General features: G+C 31.8%; 1 long non-coding RNA gene across 16 annotated transcripts; it reads right to left on the bottom strand.

The window, feature by feature from the left end:
* Positions 1 to 736: 736 nt before the first annotated feature.
* On the bottom strand, positions 737 to 19,264 carry LOC143242588 (uncharacterized). 16 transcript variants are annotated; one of them, XR_013022971.1, is made up of 6 exons: positions 18,947 to 19,249; positions 17,560 to 17,639; positions 14,793 to 15,013; positions 10,626 to 10,803; positions 4,066 to 4,131; positions 1,461 to 2,721 (listed from the first exon to the last, which is right to left on the bottom strand). It is a non-coding gene; the product is annotated as an uncharacterized LOC143242588 (long non-coding RNA). The 16 variants fall into 16 exon arrangements; XR_013022969.1 differs by lacking the exon at positions 18,947 to 19,249 and adding an exon at positions 18,650 to 18,911; XR_013022972.1 differs by lacking the exon at positions 18,947 to 19,249 and adding an exon at positions 18,676 to 18,911.
* Between the last annotated feature and the right edge of the window lie 576 nt (positions 19,265 to 19,840).

The following is a 19,840-nucleotide window of genomic DNA, read 5'->3' as shown; positions in this document are numbered from 1 at the left end:
AGGAAGAACAATTCACCACCAAAGTGAATGACATTGCAGTACAGGAATGGGTGGAAGGTGAAAACTCTTTAAGAAGTGTACAGTGTAACAGATTAAAATAAGCTACTAGAGAAAAAGAGTCCAAATTATTTTCTCATTAATTGTATTTTTCTCAGAAACAATGCCACATGAAAAATAAGAAGAAATAACTGTTGAACATACAAACGTAGCTTCCTGCAAATTAAGACAAACTTTCTTTGCAGATGAAGTCTAACCTGATTCCTGAGAAGCTGTTTAACAGTAACATTTTCGACTGTAACAGGAAATGCATAGTTGACACAATGTTTGCAATTCATGAGATCTCTTATATTTCAGTAGCATGCAAAAAAAACATAACTAAATAATGCTGTACCAATAGAGAAGGTGTGAAAGGAGGTAAGACCACATCAGAAGTTAACATTTTTCTTGTGTATTTCTTTCAGAATCTGCCAATTCTTAAAAGTGAGGATTGAGTGAGAATGGCAGAAAGAGCTAAGCTGCTTCAATATAGGGAGCATAATACTGTTGGTGGAAAGTAGTCGCATGATATGTACATGTTCAGAAATGGTGCAAAATTGATAGGGTATATAGACTAGTGCACTGATTGAGAAAAGTTTTTAACAATGCTCAAAGAGCAAAAGAAATGTGATATAGCTGTGTTTGAGATCATACTGGAATAATTATTATTAAAACAATGCAACACATATAATACAATATGTTAATAATATAATAACACTTATTTATTGCTAAAGTACAGTTTATTAATACAATCACACTGTCTGCTTTAAACTCAATTATCAAATAATACAAATATTACTATGTAACCAAGAGTTTACCAACACAGTTACATAATAAACTCTCTAAAGACACAGAGCATTTACTAACACAATCACATTGTAGTGTTAATGAACAAAATGACATTATGATTTTTTTGGTTTTAAAACACTTAAGTAACACAGACACAAATATCAGACACTAAATATTCCACTTAATAAATCAAGTAACAAAAGTATTTAAAATTTTTACTCTCAGAATATAGTCTTCTAACATAGTCCAATGCAGAACTTCATATTGTTTTACATTAACCTGCTATATTGCTGTCATTTACACAATATTTAATTATTCTTGTTAATTTGTCTTGTGAGGTTCATTAACATACATTTCTTTACATCTAGCAAATGTTTAGTATTATTTAATTGGTCCTGAAGTCTCCACAATGTTCTATTTACAAAGGCCTTCAGTAAATTCTTAAACTAGAAAACACATTATAGCAAAAAAATATCTGATAATAATGGCCTCTGAAGAGAATACATAAAAAAGTTTGTGTGTGTGTGTTTTATACAGCAAAGTCACATTGGGCTATCTGATGAGCCCACTGAGAGGAATCGAACCCCTGATTTTAGCTTTGTAAATCTGAGACATACCGCTGTACTAGCGGGGAGAAAAGCTTTAATGAAGAAATGTAGTAAAAAATTTATTGTTGTTTTAGTAAAATCCTACACATTGGACTGTGTTTTCTGTCCACTGTAGTGAATTGAACTCATGAATTTAGAGATTTAAATCCATAAAGTTACTGCTGACCCACTGGGTTTGGGAACTGCTAAAAAGTTAGAATTCAGTCAGTTTTGCTGAGGTTTGTTTTTGTAATTATAAATATATTTAGAATAACTTATCCATTTTACAAATGCTCTTAAATGTTTACTACATCTATCATACATATATATATCAAGCAGAAATGTTGTTTGTGCATATACACTTCTCACCTACACTTGACATGCACCTTCAGGGCCTCTACAGAAAGTCTTGATGGATCAGCACATAAACTTAGTTCTCTATGTTATCCCCCTTGGCCACTATGTATTTTACCTACTATTTTACTGATATCTATTTAACTCTGAAAGTACTCTTAGCGCCCTCCTAGGAGTGATATTGGTGGGCTTGCATTTGGATCTAATCACTGTATGTTACTTTCCAAGGACTACTGTGTCTTCTCACCGTGTGCTGAGTAGATATATCAGATATTTGAATATCATAAGCATGGGATGGCTTTGGCATGACTGTAACCATTCTGCACATTACTCAAGCCTACTCAGTTAGAGACTGCATGATTATTCCCATGTCTAAATAAGTCATATGTAGAGTTTTTGTTTTTAATCTGTAATTTGTCTCAAAAGGACAGTGTACATCCTGTGCACAATATTGCTGTGGGTCCATACTGAATTTTGTACTTGGCTCCACCACTAGAAGCAACATGTTAGGCAGCACAAACATAAGCAGTTTTTCTATTATCCCATAGTTAGCCATCATAATCAAATATAAAATGATTAAATATAATAGAAAAAAACTGTTAATTCTTTATATTTTAACATGATCACTGATCAAATGATGCAAATAAATTTCCTACTTTAATAACTTGAAAACATACCTCACCATCTAAAATGTCAAGATACTTATTAAAGTTGTTCATGTATTTCTGAAGATGCTGGAATTGTTCTTTGAGAACAGTTAATATCTGTGTCTTGATAATACTTGAGAGCCAAAACATACTGTATTCAGATGATTTTCAACTCGAGAAATTATTCTGACAGAATGAAGCAAAGAATCCAAGATATCCAGCATAAATGTTTCAAAATCATGGTGAGTTGGTTCAAGTTTGATCTGCTGTCCAACTGCAACCAATTTTGTAATAAACATGTGATTTTCCTGAAACAAAAAAGACATGTATACAAATTTTACTCTATAGAGAAATAGATATTTTTGTGCAACATACTGGATGGTTGCATCTTATCTACTCTACAAAGCCTAAAACACATTTGTAAAAGTTTAGAAAATATTTTAATGTTTTCTAACTAATCTGTAACATTTTTTTTCTTTTTGTGACAAGCAAGTAAACAACTGCATGAAGGTTGTATAGGTATGCAAACATGTATTTTAAAATGGAGTCCTCTGTTATACAGAACTTATCAACTAAAACTAACTGCTCACCATACTTAACTCTCAATTTGTATAAAATATATTTTTGTACAGCAAAGGATTTGAACTGTACAAGAAAATGGCTGTGTTCATTTTCTACTTATGTATGTGTGGTGATGAAAAGCATTATTCTTACAGTTAATAGGTTTTAATTTTTATCTTATGTGGAGTAATAATCAAAGTTTAAATTTTTATCTTATCTGAAGTAATAATCAAAGTCTTAAGAAAAAATGTAAACAAAGTTCTGATACTGTAATGAACATCACATATAAACACAAACAGTAAAAAATGATTTGCAAGACAGTAATTTAAGGTGTATGTCTAAAACTCATAAACATTATACTCAGATTAGTTGACTAACTTTTATCCACAAAGAAGAAAGAAAAGTATATTTAGCCCATACTTGGAAGTAAATTTTCTACAATGCTAAATAAACAACAAAACCAATGTTTAAAGTAATTTTTAAAGAAATTTTCCATTGGTTTTTTTGTAAACCATGAAAATATCTTTTCTGTGGTAAACTTTAGAAAATAACATGGGGATGTATTAAAGGTACAAGTTCTTTTACAAGGCAATCAAGCTTGGTCATTGAAATTACATAATATACATAGAATTATGCTATTTTAGGTAAAGTAATAAAAAACAAAAAATAAATGAATCATACTAATTATAAGCTAATCAAGCTTACAAAATTTAAATGTTCACACAAGAGAAACAATCATAATACATGTATACACAAAAATGTTTTGGGAGAGTAACCAAAACTGTTTTTCCTTCTTCTCTGAAAGCTGTTAGTTTGTATCACTGTAGTTTAACTTTTTTTTAATGTTGAAGAATATATACTCAGCAGTGTGTTGTGGTTCTTGCACTTGTATACTTCTTTGTAAACCTTTTTTGAAAGTACAGAAAAAAATGTTTTAGGACTGTTTCTCTTTGTGTGTAAATTAAAGTTTTTCTACTTTTATTCTTAATGCAAATCTTATGTGAGTTGTATGATAGTGTCAGTTAACATTAACTTTGATATTCAAAGATGACTACAACGATAACTTGAATTTTATAATTCAGATGTTTTACCTCCAAAACATTGTAAATGGGTTGGTAAATGTTGTGTAGCAACTTTCCACTGGCTAAGGCTAACCACTTCAAAAAGAATTTCAAAAGATTAAAAAAAAATAGAAAGACACAAGAGGCTTATGCCTATCACTATTATAAATAAAGAGATGTGTAAACTGTGGGAGATGGCAGCAAGGGCTTAAGCTTTTATAAGAAAGGGTACATCAACTAACAATGATTTTCACAAAGTTAGGAAGAGTATTATACAGTGGAGGTAACTGTAACGAGCCTGTTCTATTGAACAAAATATTTTATTCATTGAATTGTATGTACAAGGAACTACTAGAGAGAAAGTCAACAAAAGAAACAGAGAAGGATGTGGATGATAACCTAAGAAGATTGTAGTTATGGGTGATTCCTTAACAAAGTATGTGAATAGGATTGTCTGTGGGGTAAATACAGAGAAAATAATTAAACAAACATATTCCTTTAGAAAGAAAAGGGTAGCTCCAAATAAAAAATCAGGTTGGTTCACAAAGGGTATAAGAGATAAAATTAAAGAAAACCATTGTATATTCAAGAAATATAACAAAGTCTTCAGATAAGGTAAAACCCTTTAGGACTGATAGAGATCGGCCTATATTTAATGATTATGAGAAGGCTGGGTTATTAAATTTGTTTTTCTTCAGTTTTAATTAATGAATATTTAAAAGGTATTCCTAATCTTGAACAGGTTGAAAAAGATGATTTCATTAATTCTGAGCTTGTTTAGAAAACATTGAGCAGTTTAAAGAACGATAATGCTACTTGGGCTTGATATTTACCAAGAAATTTGAAGGAGGTTAAGGATTAGATATATAAGCTGCTTGCTACTATTTTTGTTAGTTCTTGAATAGTGGGCAGGCACCAAAGGATTGTAAGTTAGCTAATATTTCACTCCTCTTTTCATGAGAGATAATAATTCTCCCAGTGATTATAAGTGTATTAATCTTGCATCAGTTGTGAAAAAAATTTAAGAAAGTCTGATAATAGAGGCTTTACAAAGTCATTTCAAAGGGTTACTGATTATGTAGATGAGGATAACAGTGTAGATTTGGTATATTAACCTTCAGAAAGCATTTGACAAGGTGCTAAATAAAACATTTAAAAGAATTATCTCTGTAGGTATCAGAAAACAATTACCTAACTGGATAGAAGAGCAGCTGAATGGAAGATTGTTACTGTAAATACAATTCAGTCACACTATTAATATCACAAGTGAGAGTCAGGTTTAGAACCTTTGCTAATTTTTTGATTTACATCAATGACATGATAAAGGAACAATTAGTTCTAATAATAAAATAATTGTATAGGTGAGAAAATAATAAATGCAAAATAGATTATAAAGTAATGTTGAAAGAGTCAACAATTTAAAATAACTTTATTGATAAAACATGAATACCATGTTTTGGGCAACAGCACTTCATCAGCTCTGGAGTATTTATGTACACATTATATTGTAAACATCACAATCTGAGTTGATGCTTTTCAGTTTACCTATTGTTATTATACTAACAAGCAAAAAGGATTTACAAATCTGTATTTTATAAACAGAATTTTAAGAAATGTTCTGATCTTCCCACATTTTCTATAACTGAGGATATAAAAACTTGCTTTCTTAAAGAACTCATCTTATATTCTACATAATATTATATTTCTCTGTTTTCCTGTTGTTATTATAATAACAAGGAAAAAAGGATTTACAAATCTGTATTTTATAAACAGAATTTTAAGAAATGTCCTAGTCTTCCCACATTTTCTGAAACTGAGGATATAAAACTTGCTTTCTTAAAGAACTCATTATCTTATATTTTACATGTGAATGATTAAGTATACAAATACTACATATCTTTCTTTCCCATAGTATTTACTATTTACAACAATCTTTAATTTTTTAAATTCTGATTAAACCTGGTAGCTGTCACATGAAACATCAAACCTGAGGTGTTACTTCTTTGTGACTCAATATTTCAAGAAGACAACGTACTATTTGTGGGATAGTTTAATTGCATTCTACTTGACCTTGTGTTTGTGAGGATACTTTGAAGTTGTCACAAGAAACAAAGACATTTCTATGTCCTGGTACCCTTTTCTGAATTTTCTTGTGATAAGCAGATTTTATGCTTATGATAAAGCCTTCAATTGAATCTGAAAAAGAGCAGTCTGTCTTTTAAGAAAGCCAAAACTTGGTTCTTGAAGTCTTACCAATGTTTATACTTACTGAAAATACTGAAAATGTGTACAACAGTTTAACTTTCTCATTTAAAATATCCTTTAGTTTCCCTTGATACAATAAATAGTGTTGAATTTGTTGTCTTTTTTATTCCATTTGTTACAAATCACAGCAATTTTCTTCTCTAAATTAAATTCATGAATTTCTCATTTTTGTGGAGATCAAAAGATGCATGATGTCACAGAAAGTAAACTGTTACATTATTGATTGGTTGTTGCTTGATTAAATGTTTTATGACACAAAGCAGCTAGGCTATCTGCACCAAACAACTGGTAAAAAGTTAAAAGTAAATTTAGTAAAATTCATAAAAGAAAATTAAAGTAAAAAAAAACAAAGTTAAAAAAACAACATAAACAGCATAAAACCAATGTTTACATCTAGTCTACAAAGTCAAGAAAAATTACAGAAATTTAAGTTATAAAGGACTTTCTGTAGTGTAACTGTAATAATGATAACTCACCAGGAAGACTAACAGGTAAGTACAAAAACCACCATCAGTCACCTGATATAATAATACCTTGCCAGGATGACTAATGGGTAGTTCGAACAGCAGCGTTAGTCACCTGAAGTTGGCCTTTCCAGTCCTAGCTTCGAGTTATTTCATGTTAGGCCAGTTTCTAATTTCAAATTGAACTAGATGATTTTTAAAAGGGAACCACATTAAAAAGGTGTAATGTAGAAATTAAAAATATTAATGGCCTTTAGAACTAAAAACATTACCAAGGTGGACAGTGTCACCATCACTGTCTAACATTATGGACAAACCTTGGGACAGAACATGTTTAAAATGGTGCCGTTGTTGACAGTCATAACAATGACAAGAAAGTAAAATGTGGCTTATTGTAATTTGAGTGTTACACAAACTACACACTGGTGCATCAGTTCCAGATAAAAGCAAATGATGAGTTAAAAAACTGTGACCAATGCGTAGTCTAGTTAGAACAACTTACTCTCTCCAATCCTGACGGAAGCAAGACGACTAAAGTCCAATATAATGTTTTATTTGGAAAAGCTTGTTTTCGTGTTGCTAACTCCAAGTCAACTGCCAGCTGGCACAGAGATGAGTCTTGATACAGGACCATAGTCTATGTATGGGACAGGTACAGTGGTGATAGAGCCAGAGCAGATAGACTCAGCTGCAGTGTCAGCAAGCTCATTCCCATGAATACCAAAGTGGCCTGGTATCCAGAAAAACTGGATAGAAGTAGATGTTAAAAATAAATGGGCCAGTGGTTTTGAATATCAGCAAGAACAGGGTGTGAATTAACTTGAAGCAATTCCAGGTCCAGTAGAGAACTATGCGAGTCAGTATAAATAGTGCAGTTTGACTACTGCTTAACTTCTATGTGATCCAGGGCAAGGGAAATAGCATACAGTTCAGCAGTAAACACAGAAGCTGTAGTGGGAATTCTGTGTGCAACCACCGAACCACAACAATCCATGGCAGAGCCAACACAGTCACCTGATTTCGAACCATCTATATAAATAGGAATGGAAGGATGGTTCGAAAGATGTTCAGCAAATTGCAGACAATATTTCCAATCAGGAGTGTCTACTTTTCTCAGATGATTTAAAGATAGGTCACAATTGGGAACTGTAAGAAGCCATGGTAGGATGGGCTAACCAGTGGATACAGCAATGTTTATTGAGGACAGACCCAATTCATCTAACTGCACCTGATATAAATGCCAAAAGGAGCAATGGCAGACCATCTGGTCTGGAAAAGCATGGCCCAACGAGGAAGGAAAACAAAACCCCTGATGAGATGCTTTGGTAAGGAACAAAGTATCAAAGCATATAGTAAAGACAGTTGCAAACAATGGAGGTGCAAAAAAGGTTCATGAAACTCTATGTATAAGCTCTGAACTGGGAAAGTGCTGAAAGCCCCAGTGCAGAGCCAAAGACCTTAATGATGAATAGGATCTAGCATCTTTAAAGCCAAAGGTCATGCAGAGTTATAGATCAGTAATCCACAGTCAAGTTGCGATCTAATAAGAGCACTACATATCTTTAGCATAGAACGTCGATCTGCTGCCCAAGTGATGGAAGAGAGGACACAGAGGATGTTCAGTGCTCTTATACATTTTACCCATAGCTGCTTGAAGTGTGGTGTAAAGGTCAGCATACAGGGAAAGATAAGTTCCAAGAACCTTGTCTCAGGGACCACAGACAGCACAACTTCACTGATATGGAGTTCAGGATCAGGTTTAATACACTTCTGACAATTTTGTTTAAGATCCAGTACTTACACTGTTGACAAGTTTGATCAGATTCAGTACTTACACTGATGACAAGTTTGTTTAAGATCCAGTACTTACACTGTTGACAAGTTTGATCAGATCCAGTACTTACACTGATGACAAGTTTGATCAGATTCAGTACTTAAACTGATGACAAGTTTGATAAGATCCAGTACTTATACTGAAAACAAGTTGGATCAGATTCAGTACTTACACTGATGACAAGTTTGATCAGATCCAGTATTTATACTGAAAACAAGTTGGATCAGATTCAGTACTTACACTGATGACAAGTTTGATCAGATCCAGTACTTATACTGAAAACAAGTTGGATCAGATTCAGTACTTACACTGATGACAAGTTTGATCAGATCCAGTACTTACACTGATGACAATTTTGATCAGATCCAGTACTTATGCTGATGACAAGTTTTATCAGATCCAGTACTTATGCTGATGACAAGTTTGATCAGCTCCAGTACTTATGCTGATGACAAGTTTTATCAGATCCAGTACTTATGCTGATGACAAGTTTGATCAGCTCCAGTACTTACAATAATGACAAGTTTGATCAGATCTAGTACTTACACTGATGGCATGTTTGATCAGATTCAGTACTTACACTGATAACAAGTTTGATCAGATTCAGTACTTACACTAATGACAAGTTTGATCAGCTCCAGTACTTACACTAATGACAAGTTTGGTGAGATCTCAAGTACTCACACTGATGACAAGTTTGATCAGATCCAGTACTTACACTGCTGATCTCGGTAACACAGTGATCTAACGAAATAGAAATAACTTTGTTTATATCATTATGTAGAATGATATGGCTTTACCATCTTTACCAAATAATCCAAAACACACATCTGACAATATAAAATATCACAAATATTTTATTCACATGTTGCTTATTTCATTACCAACAGGTAATTTTAACATGGTAACAAAACTAACATGCCAGCCAGTCATGGTAACAAAACTAATGTTTTAATGAACGTTTATTGTTATCCAAATCAGATATGTGATGATTGGACTTATGAACTGAAATTGATTATCTAAGCTCACACTATATCCACTAGATTTGCATAAGCTTCTCTCACTTGCCTCTTTTAAAGTCAATCACAGCATTTAAAGTATTTCAAATTGTTTGTGAACAATGTCCAGACCTCAGTAAAGAAATATTGATGCTTTACCACTTGAAAAACCATCAGATGAATGAAAACTGGCCAATCAGAGCAGGTTAATACAAGTTGGTGACATGTACCATTAGCATGAATGTAGGACTATATCCAAACCAATATTACACATCTGGACAGCTTCATTCAAAACACAAATAGATGACCAGTATCTGCCAATTTAGATCACCCACAACTAAAACTATTACCAGAGAACCAGTCTTAACAATGCCATCCGTTTACCAGACATAGCGGAAACTGGATAATGTGTCAATGTACAGACGGTTAGAGCAAGACTTTATGTGGTAAACTGAATGATGTATCAGTTATGGATGGTTACACACTCAGTGAGGTGTATTCTCATCACAAAAATGACATATCTTTACAAATAAGTTAACCATGTAGAGATAGTTTGTGGGCTAATTTCGAAATAGTTATTACATCGACCATAATTTAATAGGAGATGACGTACATACTATGTACAGCTGTCAATGTACCCCTACTTAATTACCAGGGGTCTTAAGAGTACATCATAAGTTATAATGGCCATAAACTTTATAATGTTTATGTACAATTATAAAAAGAAATAATGGCTATAAACTTTATAATGTTTATGCACGGTTATATAAACCAATAATTTTTTAAAATACATTTTGATATATATCTGCTGTGTTAGTACTTATTTTGTTTTTAATGTAATTATTAATGGTTTTTGCCTGATAATTTTATAGATATAATAAACTGTTATCAGTCCCATATCTCTGTGTTGTTTTATAAATGTATCTATTGTTGAAGGAGTTATTCATAAAAACCTTTTAGTTGAATTTTATTCAGTTTGTTTAAAGTTAGGCACAAAACTAAACAATGAGATATGTTTGCTCTTCCTACCATGGGTATTCAATCCTGTTTCTAGCAATGTAAGTCCGAACACATAGTGCTGTGAATTTTATTCAGTGATTTGGAAAGTTACAATATGTCATCATTCTAATAACATTCAATTTTTAATACTTTAAACAGCAGGCATAATTCATGTTGTGGTTCCACAAGGTAAACAATCTTTAAAAACCTGAGAAATAAAAAATAAACACACATGTACACAGAAAGTGAAGCCATTTTATATCAATAAAACCAAATCTAAAACTACTGTAAGAAGAGTACTAGAGAATAGTGAGTGTTTAATTTCAAAGAGTGAAAATTTAGACGAAAACTATTTATTTTAGTTTTTTTGTACTGTTGGGTTATCGATGGATCAATTTTAAGTTTATGGACTTATAACACTAAAATCCAGGGTTCTATTCCTTATGTTGATCAATATTTGAGGCTTCAGCTGCTTATGAAGTAGTTTTAATGTCATAAATCACAATTGATTCAAACCAGACCTACACCTCTTCACAGATGCTTATCTTTCTGGTTGTGGTACATCTCTGAATAGCTATCTCACCTCAGACATCTGGACCTGCATAAGCAATTCCTCCACATCAGTGTGCTCAACCTTTATTCTATCAAACGGAGATGTTTGCATTTCTTACCAATGCTAGTAGATGGTTTGATTATTATCCATTCTGACAATTTCATGGTGGTTTTACATATCAATAATAGAGTAAGTACCAGATCTTTAACTCTTTTATTTTTAAACACTCGACCTCATAAACATTTATCCAGTGAATTTGCATTATAGATTATAATGTATTAAGAGCAATGTACCTCATAGTAAACCATCTGTACCCTCTTTCACCTGTTAAATAGCCACTTCACTCACAAGTTTCCTGATGTGTATGCTTTGTTTTGGATACTTACAACTTCTTTTCTCATCAGTAATGAAGATTCATGAGTACAGATGGAGCTAGCAAACATGGAATTCACATCACTCTCCTATTTGTAGAGAGAGGGCCTTTACTGCACAGTAACATCATTATCCAATAATATAATTCATGAGAACTTACGAAAGTTTAGGTGGGAGTTGCCTGAAAGCTAGTGTCATGCAAATACTTAAGGAAGATGCTAACAGAAGATAGAATCTTTCTCTGAAATGCTAAGTATCTAATTGAAAAAAAATTTTATGTAAGAAAATGTTAACTTTCCAAAATCAGATCTGTGGTGACTGACCAGCAGGAGATGGACATTTATTTGATAATGTGTTAAAATCTTCCTTTTTTGTTCTTTTATGTTTTGCATGTTGTTTGTTAGTGTTTCCTTTATTATATAGTTGTTAATTAACTAAAGTTTCAAAATTCACTCCAGATGAAAATGAATCTTGAAGTTCATATGAATTTTAATACCCTTTTCACTGAGGAGAATTTTCAAAACATTTCTCAACGAGGCTGAATTTTCTTCCTTTTATTTTAGGTTGATCCACTTCTGATCTGTCTTATAGTGAAGTTATTTCTATTTTGAAAGTCATGTCTATGATGGAAGTCCCTATACCTTTGACTCAAACTTACTTTCATACATGTTACTGAGTATGATTGAATTAATGGAAGATTTCTGTAGGTTCACTGAAATTCTCTATCAATCCCTATCTATTCCACAAGATTCTTTGTATCAGTTGAATACTCAACGTCTGTATACATTTACCATCTATCTAGAAAGAAAAGCCTCTCTTTTGGATCTTCATACCACATCCTTCAGCTCAGATGGTAAATTAATTTATTCAGGATTATACCAAGTTATCCACATACCTGCCTATTTCCACACATTAAAATTATATAGATATGATGCAAAATCATACCTACAGCTACAGAACAACTTATTAGACATTGATTTTCTCAGACAATTATCATAAACTCTTGCATTTCAAAGTTTCCAACATCAGTTTAGGGTTTAATAAACAATACCATAATAAACAGAAAAAAATTTAAACAAAAAATTACTGGTGATGAAAAATGAATCAAGAAGTGTCATGAGATAAAAGTAAAGATAAAGAATGGAACATAGCTGTGAAATGATGTCCACGTAACGAGAGAAGATACAGAATGGAACATAGCTGAGAAATGATGTCCACATAATGAGAGAAGATACAGAATGGAACATAGCTGTGAAATGATGTACACATAATGAGAAGATGGCTGAATACTGTCCTCAAGAGGAAACAAAGTTGACAAAGCCTTTTGTAGAAGATGGAAATAAATAAACAAGCTAAATTTCTCATTGAAAATGGGAGATGAAAGAGATTAAAACCATAGGAAATGCAGTTGTAGGCTGCATGATGAAAATCACTAATATATGAAAATAGGCTGTCACATCATCAACATGTAACTACTTTACCAAGCCACTGTTGAGATTTGACTTATGTGAGGTAGTTCTTCCATCACAATAGAGACAGAAATAGTAATACCAGCTTGTAAGTTCATAAGCTTTAAAATATAAGTCAAAAACCAAAGTAAATCTCTATCATTTAAAAATGCATCTTTCGAATGCAGAACTATATAGGGAGCCAACAATTCGGGAGGTGGTGTCCATTCTAACTGTTAGAAAGCAAATGTATCATCCCACTTTTGCTACTCTCTTGCTTTACATGTGACTTTTGGACCAGCTGCACATGTACTTTCCATTCCTATATCCTTTTTTCCATATCAGAGAAAATTATAACTGGCTGAGTATTCCATAATCTACAAAATCCTACTGATTATTTTGTGAGGGAATTAGTTAATAATAGTTGACTAAAGAACCCTCATCATACTTTCTCCAGCTGGTTTATTCCTGGGAGATCTGGTACAGAAAAAGAGATGGACCAGTCTAGATGTATTGGTAAATAAGATAAACCAGACAGCATATCTACAGTTAAGAATGTCATACTCATTTTTACATACAATTTAGTGACCTTGACTTTCAAGATGGAAGAATAATATACCTGGTTAGTGTGTTTTCTCACTAGCTTATTCCTCTTACAAAAATAACATTCCAACCAAATTCTTTAGACATTTTCCGAGGACTGCTTGTCTGGGTTCCTAAACCAAATCAATGTGAGATCCCCAGTGACATTCCTGTTGTTACGTTAGTTTCAGTAAGATATCGAATCAATGTTAATATTTTCTTACAGTGAAAACATATTTCTGACAGATACTATACTCTCCTCACACTTCTGATGCTTCTTTTCTGACTAATACAGAACTGAAGAATGTGAACTACAGTAAACAGGAAGACAGCTGTGATAGTGGTGTGTGTTTTAGTGATAAGTTGTTCTTGGACATTTACATGCTACAACGCAGCTGAATCACATTGAAACGTAAAGTAGGTGGGAGTTTCAAGACTAGAAGACAGTATAAACATTTTCACTCTTTGAAGGTTGCAATGAACAATACAAATTCTTATTGAAAATAGTATGAAAACTGATATTTTAGGGTATGTACAGTGATGTGATATAACTTCCTATGTATACATACACATAAACCATCAGTTATAAATATAACTAGAAAAATAAAACTGAATATAACACATGGCAACTGATAATGTACTTAATATTTAAAATTAATTTATAAATAAAATCAGGTATAATAATTTTATATCAAACACAAAATATCTAAATAAAAATGTTGTTGAATAACTTGTTGAAAAAAAATATGTCGAGGAGTAAATATTTTTGCAAGTATAACATTATACAACATGAAATTATATTGTGTGTGTTATTATAACATTATATAACATTAAATTATATTGTGTGTGTGTTATTATAACATTAAACAACATGAAATTATATTGTGTGTGTGTTATTATAACATTAAACAACATGAAATTATATTGTGTGTGTGTTATTATAACATTATATAACATTAAATTATATTGTGTGTGTGTTTTACAACATTAAATTATATTGTGTGTGTGTTTTCACAACATTAAATTATATTGTGTGTTTGTGTTATTTTGTAATAAAGCCATATCGAGCTATCTAACATATTCACTGAGGACAATGAAAACCCTGATTTTATCGTTGTAATTCTGTAGTAAAGTGCTGTACCACCCTGAGTTTCCAAGAATTTCCAAGTATGTCAGAGTTTTTAAATATTTTAATCTAACCTAGACTGTGCTAACGTATCTACTTAAATAGATGTTACAAACTTGGGACTTCCTAATAGAGCCACAAGTCTTTTCATGTGTTATTACTGATATAGTCACTAATATGGTTGCCTTTAAACTTTACTCATCTTGGCTCATTTATTGTAGACGATATTTAAGTCATGGTGTGAGGATGCTTTCTCGGTAAACACAGATGAATTCCTTTTAGATGGACCAAAATTATCAAGAGGTTTTCAGAGATGTCACAGAAAATTAAAGTATATCTAAGGGTAAAATGTAGTACTACTTAGTTACACAGTTTATCACATCACTCTAAATAAAAAAACATCACTGGAGAACACAAGTTCCACAAAATATACTTTGAACTTTAAATATGAACAATTAATGTGGACTTAAATCGAGAGGTGAAAATGTAAAACATGTACAAATTACACGGTTAGCAATTAAGTAATAAAGATATCTCATGAAGAAAACATCAGTACTTATTAAAAACTAGATTTATTTTAATATGTTAAATATCATGAGATCAGTTAAAATAAACTATGAAGTTTAAAACATATTATATTCAATTTTACAGACTTATCACTGAGAAAGAGAATATGTTTTGGAATAAATTATCTATCACACGTGTCCATCATGTCTTAGTTGTGTACAGTTTCAAAATTAATGTTTTCATTCTTTATTGTACAATAAATTACTTGATTAAATATCTCTATAAATGATTCCTTTTAGTGAATATTTGTTAGTGCTCGTAAAAGTTTATCATACCATATTTTACTTCGTCTTTCATTATATTTTAATTTTTTACATAATTTTCTTTTATTCTTACCTATCAATTTAATTGTAATGAGACGTATCTAATATTCATACAATAAACAATATTTAACAGTTTTACAGACATTTCAGTTTGAATAGTTTGATCTAAAACAGCTTCGTTTTTTTTTAAATAATTTCCAACCTATAAATGAGACATCAAGACTGACATTAGATCTAATAAACATTTGGCCTCGTTTTTGAATAAATTTGGTATTAACTGAAATGTCATATTTTGTTACTAGTTTCTGCCAAATGTTTGTTATATTTCTGCTAATATCGGGAATATATGATATGCAACAGTATATGGTTTCATGATTTTTTGATTTGTGAGGTACATTTACTTTTGTTGGTTGATTTTGCTTTATGTTTAGGTGTGTGTGTATAATATTTAACTACGGTTTGTGGAGGAAACTTGTTGATGAAGTATTGTTTTATTTTGTCTAATTCATTATTAATTTTATCTGGTGAGCATATTTTGTTTCTTAGTGTGTTGAGTTTTTGTTTTGTTTCATGTGCTGAGTTCAAGAATGTATAGTCCAGTATGGGTGATTTTTCAGTGGATTTCTGTTTTAAATTGCGTGTCAGTTCTTGTAATTTTGAGGTTAAATATGATATTTGATTGCTTTCTTTCTATTCACATGTGAAGTTAATGTTGGGATATATAGAGTTAATGTGATTGAAAAAATTAAGTGTGTGTTGTGTGGATGTGAATCTCACAATTGTGTCATCAACATATCTGTACCAGTTTAGTGGCGGATGTAATGCTGTGTTCATTGTTTGTGTTTCAACTTGCGTCACACAAATATTGGCTAGAACTGGTGATACTGAGTTGCCCATGCTTAGGCGATTTGTTTGTATATAGTTGTGGTTGTTGAACATGAAGTTTGTCTTCATTGTGGTGAATTCTATGAGGGTTGTTGGGAATGTCTATTGATGAGTTAGGGTCTCAAATACAGAGTTCTAAGACTATCATACAGGCTTCAGCAGTTGGGACTTCTGTAAAGAGGGAAATAACATTGAAACTGGCCATTAAGGCTTTATGATTAAGTTAAGATTAGACTTGAAATTAAAAGTCTTTGATGAATGAGTTGGCTGATGTTACATATTTGGAGAATGCCCATGCTTTGTATTTACCAAGATTTTAATTAAACAATTCATATGTGGATGTTATTGGTCATAATGGATGATCTGGTTTAAGAGGTTTGGGGATGCCAAATATTTGTGGTGTGCATGAGTCGGTCTTGCATAGGTAGGAATAAAGTTTTTGAAACTGTGTTGGCTTTTTCATTTTTAGTAGTATTTTGTTCAGTTGCATTTCATGTGTCTTTGTTGGATTTGTGTGTATTGGTTTTAATTTGTTTGTGTCTGATAGGTTGTTCTTTATTTTTTGAATGTATTTATTCATGTTCATTATGACTATAACATTTCCTTTCTCTGCTTTTAAAATTTTTATGTTTTTGTCGTGTTTTAGGTTTTTAATGGAATTAATGTCTCTTTTTGTAAGATTGTTTTTAGCTTTCTGTTGTGAAATTATGTTGATGATTTTGTGAGAAAATTATTTGAAAAAATCTTTTAAAATGTTGTTTTTAGGTGTTTCTGGAAAATATAAATTTTTAATTTTTTGGGGAAGTTTGGCTGTTGAAAGTCAATAAAATTGTCAGAGTTGTCTTTCTGTTGGTTGTTTTCTGTGGAAAGTATCACAAGTTTTCTGGCTAGGTCTTCTAAACATGTTTTAATTTCTAATGTTGGACCTTAGAACCAACCTAGAAAATAGTTTTTTGGCAAAAACTAGTCGCAAAATATGACATTCCAGTTAATACCAAATTTATTCAAAAACCAAGCACAAATCTAAGTTCTATATTATGTAAAAACTACAATGACAAACACCACACCAATATTATTTATAAAATACAATGTGATAACTGCCACAACTTCTATATTGGAGAAACAAGTAGAAAAATGGAAACCACATTCAAAGAACACAAATAGTCACCTTCACACGTTTTCGAACACTGTAATTCAATCTTTGGCTTTCCTTCCATCCAACAGTTCCTCAACTGCAGAAGTAAAACCCTGGAATTTATTGTTCAACAGAACAGAATTATTATTATCAATTTCCTAAGTTTTAAGTCAAATAGTGTTCTTTCTGCCATCCTGAATGTCAATGTTAACTGATATATCTTTTCCATGTAAATGTTTAAGCTCCTCCTAAAATCTTACTGTCATTCTACACAGTCCACACTTTACCTGCCTCTTCTTTAATGAGGATACTCTCCAATTACAAATTCTACACACAAATTGCACATCTTCATTACTAGCTTCCTTCAAAATACCTGCCAGTCCAAAGCTCCCAAATGAAATCCCGTCATTGTGCTCGTCACATCTGACAAACTTTGAACGCTTGTCTCCAAGTCTTAACCGTTGTATTGATACTTGCAGCCTTACAGTTATCAATACTAATTACCATAATCTTTTGCTAACAGCTACTATTGAGCTTAACATTTAAGAATCAATTACATTATTTTTTTATCATTACTCCTTCTTCACAATAACGTAATGAAGTTTAGCTATATAGAACTTTATAAATTAGTATAACTGACAACATACGTGAGGTTAATAACAACATATTTTTAGTCTGATTTATAATCTACTTATTTTTATAAGCTGGATCAAAACTAGCGATCTCACTTGAAGTAATAAAGTTAATTCTTAAAACACCAAAAGATATTAAAACTTTTAGAATAGGCTCGTTACAGTTAATCGAGTTCACTAATTTTTGCTGTAATAATAAAACACGAAGAGAAAAACAGTTTTAGTAAACTATATTTTAGATTATATTTACTTAATAAAAAAAATATATTTATCCTGTTCTACGATTTATCACAAGCTTATCTTTAACGAAGCCGAAAGTACCGTTACAATGTTAAGCCTATTTAAAAATTAAACCTTGTTGTAAAATCTACACATTTTAAATTTTAAGTTTAAATTGTGATCATCTTTCTTTCATTTACAAATCAGACTACATCTAGTTGTTATTTAACCCAAATGACTTCGAATTTTAATATCAAGATTAAATAACTCACAAATTTATAAGAGCGACCACTCTTACCCTGCATCTCAAAACTTAGATTTGATAATCAGCGTTAACATATAAAATATACATATATATTTGCTAGCATTTAAACGACAAAAAGCAACCTGAGCATTGAGAGAATTTTTGTTCAATCGGAAATTGGGAATGAACAGATTTAAATAATAACAAATGCAATGAAATGTACAAAATAACATTTGATATACACGTGTTAGAAAAACTACTGTGAAGAAAGGCTCAAATTTAACAATAAACCATTAATATAATGATAAATATGAAATATTATTACTTCATCAGCTTTTATGTCCTTTCCAACAATATAGTAAGCTACTTTAGAAATACTCAACAATATACACCGTCTCTTAGGAATCAAACTATCACTGCACAAGTTTCGAAGTCTCTGTGAAAAGTAATCCGAGGGTCGCGAGTTCGCGCCCCCGTCGCGCTAAACATGCTCGCCCTCCCAGCCGTGGGGGTGTATAATGTGACGGTCAATCCCACTATTCGTTGGTAAAAAAAAGAGTAGCCCAAGAGTTGGCGGTGGGTGGTGATGACTAGCTGCCTTCCCTCTAGTCTTACACTGCTAAATTAGGGACGGCTAGCACAGATAGCCCTCGAGTAGCTTTGTGCGAAATTCAAAACAAACAAACAAACAAACTCTGTGAAAAAAACAACTGCGGCGTATATTTCAAAATATTAATTTTACTAAAAGTAATTACAAAGGCTATTTGGAAGATCTGAGTTGACATAATAATGATGTCTATTCTGGAGTGTTTAACTCATGTATTTCTGTTGCTTCTAATATGCTGTTGGAGGAATATCTTAATCCTGGCTCTCTTTAGGTTTTTGATGGTAGCATCAATAATGGCTTCTATATGCTACTTAATTAAAGTAATGACGGCTTCCTGTAAATGTAAAACCACGGAAGATATGAAAGACGCTTTAAAGTATATGTCTAAAGAAATCTGTACGGATATCTTGATATATCTTATTATAGTTGTGGTAACTGTCCTATGGCGATTACATTACGTATCCATGATGAATATCGCAAGAAACCTGATTGACGTAGTTGTGGTGGTTCTCCTCATCTGTTTAATTATTTTAGCCATGACAAATGTACTAAAACATTCAAATAATGTCTTTTGGTTGGTTATCCTAAGTTGTTTCGTAAATATCATCCTGA

This window comes from Tachypleus tridentatus, unplaced genomic scaffold, assembly GCF_004210375.1.
Source record: "Tachypleus tridentatus isolate NWPU-2018 unplaced genomic scaffold, ASM421037v1 Hic_cluster_2, whole genome shotgun sequence".
NCBI classification, from domain to species: domain Eukaryota; kingdom Metazoa; phylum Arthropoda; class Merostomata; order Xiphosura; family Limulidae; genus Tachypleus; species Tachypleus tridentatus.
This window is presented reverse-complemented; position numbering and strand designations above follow the sequence as displayed.